Source organism: Myiozetetes cayanensis, unplaced genomic scaffold (assembly GCF_022539395.1).
Source record: "Myiozetetes cayanensis isolate MyiCay16 unplaced genomic scaffold, myiCay2020 scf4, whole genome shotgun sequence".
NCBI classification, from domain to species: domain Eukaryota; kingdom Metazoa; phylum Chordata; class Aves; order Passeriformes; family Tyrannidae; genus Myiozetetes; species Myiozetetes cayanensis.
In genome coordinates this window covers 2,312,196-2,324,449 of record NW_026087631.1, presented here as the reverse complement: position 1 = coordinate 2,324,449, position 12,254 = coordinate 2,312,196, and the positions used below count along the sequence as shown (strand labels likewise).

The following is a 12,254-nucleotide window of genomic DNA, read 5'->3' as shown; positions in this document are numbered from 1 at the left end:
CAAATAAGCAAACCAGAGGCCAGCTAAATAGATGGACAAAGAAGGACAAAGGGGATGATTTCACTTTCAACAGAGGGTGAACTATAATCATGCTTCATCCATTTTTCATCCTTTGTTTTCCATATAAAAGGCAGCAAGAAATTTCTCTAGTGAAACTAATGGAACATTCAGTCCAGTATTGCTGTGTGGGAATTAGCCCACCTCTGTCCAGAGGTTTGAATCAATCTTCCCTTGATGAACACACACTCGCACCTGCAAGAGATGTTCATCTCTGCTGATTCATCTCAACAGTCCACAGATCAAGGCTTGTCCCATTATTTGGGTCTTTGAATCAACTGGAAACAGTTTGGGAACCTCTGATCAAAACTTTCTTCATTACATTTAATTATGTGCTGCTCTATATTATCCTGGAATTCTTCAGAGAAAGAAGAAGGACCAGAAAATGTAGAAGAGAACTGACAGGTGCTAAATGAGCTTCCAACAGCTTCATTAAATAAAAAAAGACAACACCAAAAACAATGAGCTTGTCAACATCAAATTTTAAGTTCCACATTAATTCATGTAGCAGTTTTTAAACAAAAAAAAAGTTTCTAAGTTGATTTTCTTTCTAAAGGCTAACATTTTACCTATACACATACCCTTTAGTCACTCTTTGGTAGAGTAGAACTAATTTTGAAAATAAGAAAAATTTTCCCACTATTGCAACAGTGTGCACACCTTAGTACTAGAACAATAAAGACACACATAGTGCATTTTTAAAGACTTGTTTTAGAGCTCTAGTCTACTCTTCTCTCAAGTAGCACAGATAAGCACAACCTCTTTTGCCTGTGCTAACAGAAGGCAGTGCTTAATTTCAGTATTATTTTGACCTTCTACTATGGAACCATCATGAACAGCTACAGTTTAGCTTAACACCTTAAAAATCAGTTATTATATACTTAATAACAAATATTTAATTTCTTTTCACCACACTGCTACAATTCTTCCTGTGACTTTACATACTCTACCAACACTCTGAAGTATAATTATTTTATTTAAAGCATCCCCTTACAGGCAATACCTGCAAAAATACCCACTGACTTAACCTTGTGTATGTTTAACTTACTGAACTGATCATTTAATACCTACATGGCACTACACGCTTAAAGAAATCTTACAAGACAAAGCTTTTATAAAAATCTGAAGAAGGGATCCAGTACTCACTCAAAGTCATGATAACCTTCCTTGCATCACTTTGGATAAAGGTAAATTTTAACCCACCCGCAATTGTACAGTCTACTGCAAATTACCTTGCACTTAAACACAAGGCAAGAACCTGCACTGACACCATGGTAACAACTTGCACAGGCTGCTGCAATTGCCTGAAGTCCTTTTGCATCATGGCAAATACAGACCAGGTGAGCCTCTCAGCAGACAATCACAGGGCTGGAGCACCTCTCCTACAAGGCCAGGTTGAGAAGGGGTGGGCTTGTTCAGCCTGGAAAAGAGAAGGCTTTGGGACAACCTCACACAGCCTTCCAGTACTCGAAGGGGGGCTACAGGAAGGCTGCAGAAGGACTTTTTACCAAGGCGTGAAGCGACAGGACAAGGGGGAATGGCTTCCAAGTGAAAGAGGGTAGGTTTAGATTGGATATTGGCAAGAAATTTTTTATTGTGAAGGTGGTGAGGCACTGGAACAGATCGTCCAGAGAAGCTGTGGATAACCCATCCCTGGAAGTGTTGAAGGCCAGGCTGAACAAGGTTTTGAACAACCTGGTTGAGTGGAAGGTGTCCCTGCCCAAGGCTGAGGGGTTGGAACTAGATCATCTTTAAGGTCCCTTCCAATCCAAATCACTCTGTAATCCTGCAGCTTTCCTTACTGATAAGTAGCTATCTCCCCCTGAACACAAAAAAATATATGCACAAAATATTGGCTGTCCAGGATATGACAGTAGCATCTTACTTCTGTACAATTACTATGCTTGCTACCACTCTATGCTAAATGCAAGTCAACTTTAAGTTCTATGGTGTAATTATTTTTTTCTTACTCATGCTCTTACAGATGGGAGTTGAACCAAATAATTTATAACAACTCAGAGCAAGTTTACTCAATTTGGTTTGGTAGCATTTACAAAGACAAATCTCTAGAAACTAGAGAGGGAAACATGTATTTGAGAAGTCCGGCATTTCCCTCTACTCATAGTGCATAGTGCATACTTAGGTCAGCCTTTCTTAAGACTAGGTTTAATTTCCATTGTGTTAGTCAAAGAAGCAATGTTCCAAAGACAAAAGGATCACTCAAACATTGTCAAAGAGCAACCCTAGGGCAAACATACCTAACCCTGCTGTTAGAAGGTAATGGAGTGGTAAGTTATTGCACTTCACTAAGTCTGTCAGGTTCACTGATCACAGCAAATCAAACCCTTGGGTTTGCGTTTCTTTTGGGGGCCGGCTGATCTTTCTAAGTGTCATTTTAAGTGCACAACAACCAGCTCTCAACAATCCAGGCTAGCAGTGCTGCTGCACATACCTTCAAACATGGAGGGAACATAAGTTTCACAGAGTTTTACCGGGCAGGGGGGATGCTCTGCCGTTTGACAGAGCACTTTCAAGCGTTTTAGCTCACTAGTGGTCTGGGCATAAGTACTATATTATTCTTTGGCACGTGTTGAGTACATGGACAAGATGCCACTGCAACACTACGTTGACACCAGGTCTAATAAAGATATTTTCCTAAGCCAAACTTAAAAATTTGTGACATCAGACGGTTTTGTAAGACCAAGAATTTTCACGATATACTTTTATTCTTACCGGTTACGTCCAATTTCTGCAGCTCTTGACATAATCAATACTTGTCTTGAAGATGAGCTGTGGCAGTCCACCAGTTTGGATCAGAGGGCCAGAACACAACAAAAACTGTGCATGTCAAAGTAAGCCAAGTAATTATTACATCAATATTTGTGCTACAGCAATTACCTACAAGTTTTATAAGCAAACAAAGACATAAGCATTCAAAATTCTTAGGATAAGGTACTGATTATTCACAGCACTGACTAGAAAGTCAAAATTTAGCTGTTATGAATCCCAACCTAAGTAACCAATGATATTGAAAAATAAGTAGTAATTCATTTAAAAAAAAAAACGGTAGGGCCACAAAATACTTAAAAGGGACCAAGTTAGAAAAATACAATCACCCACATAAGCTCTGTACACCACTAAAACTATGACAAGATGTACTATGAGTCAATTTGCTCATGGATTTGAGACACATGTACTTCCCCATAATCAACATCACAGCAAGTACAATCATAACAGTGTTTAATGAATCAGAGATATTAACTTGGGTCTCCACTGTACACAAACACTGACTGACTCTAATGAAAATGTAGTTCTCTTATTTCTTAAATCAGCTGGGAGTAGGAGGAGGAATTAGAGTGAAATTATTGGTAAGCTAAGGCCTCCTCTAGTCCCAACAAAACAGACAATTCTGTCAGGAATTACTTCGGTGAAGGAACAAACAATACCATTTTTGCAAACTGAAGTATGATCAGACAGATAGATAGTGTTCACACCCAAAGCAGAGAAAGATTTCTCTCTACACACCTGGTTTTAAGAAAAGCTGATAAACAGGATTAGACAATTCAAGCCACTAGTAGTTTTTCATCCTATCTTTGCAATGATCAGGGGAAAAAAAAAACAACAAAACTGCAAAAAGGATTCAGGGAAAGTGATCTCTTGCCCTTAATCTGCAGTTTGAAAAAGCTGAGCAGCCAGTTATAAACTGAATTTGTCTTACCCATTTCCTTCACCTTCAACCATTTCAGCCTATATTAAATCAGCTCTCAAAGGCATTCAGGTAACTGTTTACACTGGAAACGCAAACCACTAAAGTGAAAACACCTGCTGCTAAGAGTGGTAGGTCTCTTGACATGGCTACCAGCTAATAATGCAAACTTAGTTTTTCCAGATCAACTGCGGAATATTTACTCACTATCTAAAATGTTAATACAAATCTCAACCTAAAGAGATTATCACCTTTAAATGGTGAATAGCCGCAAGAGATGTCAAAGTTTTAATCTGCAGCAACAGCAAGGCACTGAAAACAAAATTCAGCAATGTATTATGTGCTCTAGCTACTGCTAACTACACTCATTTCTGCAAATACAGAGGGTCAGTGAAAGAATACTACTTCAAACCAAAACCTGCTTCTTTAAAACAACTGTATAGCTGTAGAGAAGTTAGATCAGATATTTTTATTATTATTAATTTAGATACTGCAGTCACCACTGAAACCACCACCAAGGACAATGATAACTTATTAAACTGCCAATCATATGTTTTTCTGTAAGATGGGAACAATCAGCACTGTGACATTACATGGTATTCCTTTGCTAGTGTACAGGTCTTTCAGATTTTTGGTTGAAAACACCACACATCCTGCTTAAAGCATGTGTGTGTATTGGAGAGGAGAAAGAAAACAGTGAGAGGGGGGAAAAAAAAATATCAAGCTGTGAAACCAATGACTCTCCCTAAAAGCAGTGGAGACATCAGAACAGACCAATCCTCATACCACTTGTGCTTTTAAAAAAAGCACAGAAGAGAAACACACAAAATATTAACTCTGAAACTGGTATAGTTCTGCATACTCATTAAACTAATGAGAAGGACAAATTGCTTCAAGTTACTCTGAGGCTTTAACACTTCATCTGCATGTGTTTGAGTATATGAAAACTTTTGCTCAGAAACAGCTGGCTTAGAACACTGTATTCCTCTCGTTCTGTAGCTGCAGAAAGGTGACAAAATGATGGCAAGAAGGAAGTCAGAACGGCTTTCAGAATGAGGACCACCTCTGAATAACTTGTTCCCTACCATGCCTTGCTTGACCCACAGTAAATAAGCTTTCCTTTCTTTAACTTTGGTCATAAGCTCTCCTCAAAAACACTGCTCTGAAATTACTCCACTGCACGTGCAGCACAAATGGAAGTGAAATGAAAAAAAGTAAATTAATAATGATAGGACTTCGGAGCTAGAACTTGCAGCAGCAGCAACAGGTAGTCTTTTTTTTGGCTGCATAATCTAATTTTCTCTCCAGAAAGCTTTGTATCTGACCTGAACTAGATTCACTGACAAATTTTAACTGTATTTCCTGAGATTCTGCATCAGCCTGGGTATTGGTAATAACAACAACAACCCTCCCAGAAAACCCACACCCCTTTTCCCTTTTGAAATGCACATGCTTATTTGCACAGACCACTAAATTGTCCTGTGATGCTCAAAAAAAGGTTGGGCCTGTTTAACTGAGCAGCAGAGTAGCGGAGAAACATAAATTTGCAAAGGGAAAAAACGTGGTATCTTCCAGCAAACAGGATAGCAAAAGACAGGATATCCTTCCCCATAAAAGCAGGTGAGGCCTTCTAGAAGTCTGTCCCACTGATAAGCAGAGCACACACAAGAACAACCACACCTCTGCCTTTTATGCTGATGCCTGCTTCCTAACTGCACCCATCCAAATATAAAGTCTCCTAGAAGTGTGGTTTGAGGCCTAAGTACGACCGAAAACTAAGATGTTTATTCACACCATCGCTTTTCCTGTTTCAATTAAATTACAAATAAGAGGAAATTAAAAAAAAAAAAACCCTGCCTCAAACAAATCCATGTAAATTACATTCTACAAGCCTCTAGCCTAAACCTACCTGCAATGCAATGCCTACTTCACCCTCGTCAGCCACCAAGGTTACAGCATTTGAACATGGACTTTTCATCCACTGTTAATACAGCCACATATTCCTTGTGACACGATGTAACATTAATCTGTCTCATCTATCTCCACACAAGCCACTGGTGTGTACACACAGGTGTTACTGAAGGCAGGAGTGAAATCCCCCGCAACTCCAACAGGTAGGAAAGGCTGTTTGCTCCCTTTTGAATATATTCTCGTCAGAGTATGGGTCTTGGCCTATCCTATCTCACGAAATCTCATCATCACAATACTTCATATGTAGCTCCCCGGACAGCAAAACAACAATTAATGAATTTGTGTGTCATCTTTCACCATTAAAGCAAAGAATTTCTGAAGGGAATTAGCAAATAAAAAAGTCGTTACATCCAAAGCTCTCTGCAACAGCAAGGTTTTGAGAAGTAAGTAAATTGATCTCTAACATGTTTGCCCCCATTCTGGTTTCACTGTGATGTTCAGATCATTGTCTAATACATAACGTGGTTATGAGACAGGACAGGCAAGCAACTGTCCAGAATCAGACACAGCCAACTCTCTTCCAACTATAATTATATGAGTTACACAACCTACACAACACTTGAAGCATTGTTTTTATTATTTTTTATCATCCCTAGACAATTTCATAAAGTCCAATCTGCAGACATTTCTACAGTGCACAGTTAAGACTAGAGGTAAGTCACAGATATGCAGAAGAACACATGGAATACTTCCCAGTCCATTCTAAGAACTTAACCTTTGCCTACCACAAGAAACCTAAGCACTACACTGAATTTCAGCAAACATTAATTTTGTCAAGGTATTTTTAAAAGCCTATCAACTAAACCTTGCAGCATTGTCATCAGGGAACCATACTAGAACATGCCTTCTCCTGTGCTACTCAGCTCACAAAATATTTTATCTGAATGCCGGAAATTTCCATATTTAAAAATCTCAGCCGAAACCACAAGATAACGCACCGAACTTAAGCTGCCTTGGTTCGACACACTAGGAAGGAATTTTGCTAATGAAACTAATACTAAATTAGTTTCATGGGGTTTATAAGCTTTACAGTCTTACCAAAAACACTACAAAAACCCACTTGCAAGTGATTACAGTAAAACTTATTCTGCAAGCAGATCTCAACAAAAAAAAAAAAATCAGAAAAATGTTTCAAAACATTCCAACCATCTTGCAATAACTGCAACACTTAAATATGGTTAGGTAATAGTTGAGGCTAGTAGTCACCACAGGTAATCATAACTGTTTCTATACATTTCAGCAGTTTGTGGAACCCTTACAACAGTGAAGTCTCCAGGTCAGTCATTCAAGACCTCATGTAGCACAGATTTACAGCAGTTTCACAACATGTATTACAAGAAAGACACAGAAGAACGTAACCTGTATTTCTAGAACCAGACTCCACAACCTGACAAATGCATTCACCTCCTGAATTCTGTATGCCACCAGCAGACTCACATTTTACACGGCAACAGAAAGTTATTGCAACCACCACACGCTGAAAGCAGTTAGTTCAAATTATTTCACCATTGTTTGACGTGGATCAGTGATGAGGCCCCTTTGTCTCTGCAATCAGCTGTTCACAGACAAATACACATCAGTTACCAGAACTGTTTCAAGGATCTCAGCATGCATTCATGTCACAGAGATGTGGATGGAAGCAGTCTACACACGTAGACAAGAGCAGTTACATTCCCCATTCTTTTAAGGCACGTGGGATGTTGACATCCAGACAGCACCTGGATAGCAAGTGGGACATTTTGATATACGGGAAGTACTCATTAGGAAAACCCATGTGAAGAAAGATCAGCATTCACCTTCAGATCATAAAATAACCAAACTCTGAACGTGGTAAGAGAAGGGAAATGACAAAAACAGCAAACCAAAAAAATTTCTCACACCTGTCACGAGAAACAAGCTATCTAACCATACAACAGGAAATAACTTTCTCTCTTTTGTTTCAGCTTCAATGAACAGCTCTCAAAGGTAATTTTTAAACCTCTTTGCTGAATCAGTTTTAGGCACCGACAAAAACAGAATCTCACACCACACCATCAAGAAGTCAAGTTTGATCTTTCTATTACCTGGGGAAAGAAAGGAAAGGAGACAAGGAAAACCAAAATGGAAGCATAAGAAGTTTACAGCAACAGGCTTCATTCTCAGAAAAAAAAAAAAATAAAAATGGTGTTTTGCTTCAGTAAATAGAATCCTACCAAAAATCTTTAATTTGTCAAATGCTAAGCAAATCATGCATTACATTAAAACACACTCTAAAACAGCTCTTGCATCAGCTAGATGTTTACAGATCTGAAAATGTCAAAGACTGCAGCCTGCCGATAGACAGCAAGGAAACATATAGGGTAAAAAGTCAATGGAATACTGGACTGAGAAAATACAAAGAAAGTACTGAAGAGTGAGATCAACTACAAGTGTTTATTACCCCTTAGGACTGAACTTTTTAAATGATAATTCTGTAAATATTTAGAAACTACACTGAGTCATGATTTACTTGACTGAAGATGCTTTGAAAAGCATGTCTTCTTAAAAAAAATTAGTTCATTTCTAGCTTCTTCCAGCAACCTGATCACTGCAATTGATTTTCTTGCAGTCTTCTTTTTCCTCAGTCTCATTTGCCAGTATGTAGAAGTAAACAGTTTTTGAAAAGATTTTACTAGTATCAGGTTTTTTAATTTGGTTAAACACAGCCTAGCATTACTCACAATGGTAGAAACACTGGAGTGTCTTCACTTAGGCACAAAGATTTGGCAAGTTCTTCAACCATATGTGCTCCTCATGGGCCCACAATATTGATTTTTGATGAAATCAACACAACCAAGACAGAAAGAAAGATCTCCCAGGCGTCACAGAGAAGAACGCAACGGCAAGCTAAAGATGCTGTAGACAAGCAACTTACAAAGCTGATGAAGTAGAGCCAAATTCTGCAGACTAAAATTCAGTTACAGCAAAAAAAACTACAATGTACAAGAGTTGAACATGACTGCTTTTAAGTGATCAATTATTTAAACTTGTTGTGGATGGCCTATTTTTATTTTGTTTATTTTGCTCTTCGTCCCAAGAATTGGTCTAAGCATGCAAAGGCCTATACTGAGGGAGGAGCTGAATGCTTCAGTACACCTCAGATTTTCACTATGAGAGCAATAATTTCAAAGTGTGGTGGCTACCATAATGAATGGCTAATTAACTACAAGTGGTAAACTATTCCAGTGGCTTTACCAATACTGCCTTCAGGCTGCAAAACGTAAAAAGGAAAAGAAAAAAAAAAAAAAGTAAAGGACTGCTGCAGGAATCTACCGAGGTTACAGACTTCTGCTGGGACTTTTCCATCTAGAAGTAGCACACTTGGCTCAGGGGCCATGACGTAGATACACATTCCAAAATGATCCTGTAACTTGGATGACACGTCTTAAGTTTTACGTTATTGTAAACTCTCTGCATGTTATTTTCTCCTCATCTCTGGTTAACCAATGTTTGTTGATTCCATCCAGTGGGGATGGAAAAAGCAGCAGAAACAAGTATTAATAGATTATATTTAATTCCTATATTGTAGTATCCATCTCAGTAAAAGCTGTGTGATTATACCATATCAGTGCTCCTGCACTAGAAGTTTCTAAAGCAAAGTAGACAAACACGGCATCATTAGGACATTTACTACTTTTGAGCACGGCTATCCATGTGTATATGATTCAATAAAAACCACGTCTTTAAATACAATCTTTGAAAAATGGAACATCTACTACGAGTTACAGTAACATGTCTAGAAAGCAATATAAAGCATCACGTCTTTTCACCTTCAGCATTCACCCTCAGGTTCCAATCTCGAAATAAAACTGTCTAATGGCAGATCACTTTAGATATGCCCAAACTACCTTCAAATGTTGTTTTGGTTTCACGTCACAAGAAGAAAAAAAACAAAAACCACAAAACCAAAACCAACCAAAAACCAAACCAGATTTATCAAAGCCAGAAGGGGGTGCTCTGAATAACTGGGGGGGGGGGGATAGGTACTGAAATGAGCATTTGCCTTGCACTATTAGAGAGGTCAACAGCATGCTGTCTTGTTTCTAGTTTGGGAGCTCACTTAAGTTCAGGACGCCATGCCTTTTTTACAGCCAAGAAAAAAAAAAAAACAAACACAAACCCGGAAAAATTAAAACCAAAACAAATCAAAAAAGAAACCAAAGCAAAAAAAAAAAAAAAACCCACCCAGACTGAAAAGCAGGCCTGCTCCTTTTAGCATAAAGGAAAAGCTTCGGTTCGTGCTATTGTCATCGCAAGGACAAATTAATCTATGACAGAAAACCAGCAACACAAAGACCTGGCAAGTGTTAATTCCAGTTTTGTATCCCATGATTTGCAAGCTGTTCAAGATACTGACAAGGAGATACAAGGAACGCGAAGAAATCCAAAAAGCCTATGCTACGGGTTTTACCTACACAATGCCTATTCTGACATAACTAGTTCAGGTCTTCTTAAATGTGACTGTTGCCGAGTTGATCCCTTACACCGAACTATGTCCTGAAATGAAAGAAACGGCCCTAGATCATTCTGCAAGTGTAACACAGTATTTCATCTCTGCCAGCACTCTGGTGCACCAACCTCCCCCCACCCAAAACCGAGAAAAAGATACGCACATTCCAATCAAGCCTCTCTCAGCGGGGCTCACCCAGTTCCCCCCTTCCTTCCCTCCCTTCCTCCCTCGCCCCAGGCCTTGCCAGGTTCCCGAATCGCCGCTGATTTTACGTCTCGTTTCGTTGTTAAAGCGGCCAAAACGAAAGGAGAAAGCTTCCCAAACCGAGGATCCTTACCCTTGAAATCCCGCCATGCGCGCAAATAAGGAGGGTGAATTGTTTTTCCTCCTTGTTTGGTTTTTTTTTGTTTTGGTTTGGGTTTTTTTTTTTTCGTTTTTTTTTTCTGGGGGGGTGGGGTGGGGGGATGTGCGATGAGGGGGGTAAGAAACAAAAGCCTGCCCGGAGGAGCGGCTAAGCGGCGGAGGCTGAGGGAGAAGGCGGAGACCCTGGCGGAGGAGCAGGGCGAGCGTCAGCCATGTTGTGTGTGTGTGTGTGTGTGAGTGTTGGTCCAGTATTTACAAACCTGCAGCTGCAGCAACGTTTGGAGCCTGGGAGAGAGAGAGAGAGAGGGAGGGAGGGAGAGAGGGGAACGCGGGGAGGGAGGGAGGAGAGGAGCGAGGGAGGAGGGGAAAGCGGCGCGGCAGACAAAGGATGGCAGCGGCGCGGGGCGCGCACACCCTCCCGCGGCTCCGGCTCCCCCGCCGCCCTCACGGCCCCCTCGCCCCGCGTTCCCGCCTCCGCCTCCCCCGGGGGCCGCTGATCCGCCGGCAGCCCCTGGCGGGCCCCAGTCCCGGCCCGCACACAATAGCTCCGCAGCGGGGAAGGGGGAGGGCAGCGCTCCCCTCGGGGCGAATGCGGCGCGGGGCCGTGCCGGGGGAGGGCGGCAGAGCCGCGGAGCCCGGAAGGGCGGGGGGGTTGCCAGGCAGCCGGGGCGCTTGCGGGGGAAGGGAGGGCGCAGGCGGCAACGCCGCACCGCGGCCCCCGCGGCCCCGATGCCGCCCCGCGCCTTCCGTGCGGGGAGGGCGGGGGATGAGCGGCGGGAGCCCCGGGAGAGGCGAGGCGCGGCCGGGCTGGGACCGCCGGTCCCCCCACAGCGACTCCCTCCGGCTCTGCCCGGTACTGGGCCGGGCCAGGCCAAGGGCGGCGCGACGGGCTGCGCTCCCCCCGTCCCCTCCCTCGCCCCGCTCGCTCACCTGCCGGCGGGGCGGGCGCCCGGGGGTGCGGGCGCTGCCGCTCGGCCCCTGCCCGGCCGGCGCCGCTCAGCTCCTCGGCAGCGGCGGCGCGCGCGGCCGCTCCCCTCGCCTCGCCCGTGCCCCGCCGCCGCCGCCGCCGCCTCCTGCTCGCCTCTGCCACATTTGGATCCCCCTCTCCCTACGCGCGCTCCGGCGCCAGGACAGAGGCCCGCTCACCTTCCTGCCAAATAGTGAGCCGCCCGCATCGCGCCGCTCACAACACGGGGCCGCGCCCCGCCCTCCTCCCCCGCGCCGCCCCCCCCTTCCCCCGGCTCCGCGCACGCGCACTGCGCCGCCCCGACTGCGGCGGGCGCCGGGCCCGCCCCGCCCGCTCCGGGCCGTGCCCGCTGAGCCGCCTGAGGGGCCGCGGCTGCTCCCGCACCTCGGGGGGGCTGCCGGCCGCGTCTGCACACAGTCACAACACGTCCCGAGTTAAGGGGAGCCACGCGTGCCACGGGAATCGGGAGCAAAACGCCTGGGGGGGCTGGCGAGGCGCGGGGGAGCGGGCGGCGCTCCGTGGCAGCGCTCGCTGTGGCGGCTCCGCCCGGCCTGAGGTGATTGATGCACCCGTGAAGTCACCCGAGAGTGCGCAGTTCACCGAGAGGGTCCTTTGTGGGGGCACCCTTCGTGGTGCTCCCCTGGCGATGGCTGAGCCGCTGAACTCGGGCCGACCCCGCGGCGCGGTGTGCTGGGTTTAGCTCTGGTTGTGTAATCGCTCAG

At 43.8% G+C, this 12,254-nt stretch overlaps 1 protein-coding gene across 3 annotated transcripts in view; it reads right to left on the bottom strand.

Annotated features, from left to right (window-relative positions):
* Positions 1-11,780, bottom strand: part of SPIN1 (spindlin 1) — a 49,117-nt gene extending 37,337 nt beyond the window's left edge. The window contains exon 1 of one of the 3 annotated variants that reach the window (XM_050329670.1): positions 11,712-11,780. The gene's annotated coding sequence lies outside the window, so the exon portion shown is untranslated. Of the gene's footprint in view, positions 1-10,539; positions 10,791-11,495; positions 11,633-11,711 lie in introns of those variants that run through there. The other 2 variants (XM_050329669.1, XM_050329668.1) reach the window with 2 other exon arrangements.
* Between the last annotated feature and the right edge of the window lie 474 nt (positions 11,781-12,254).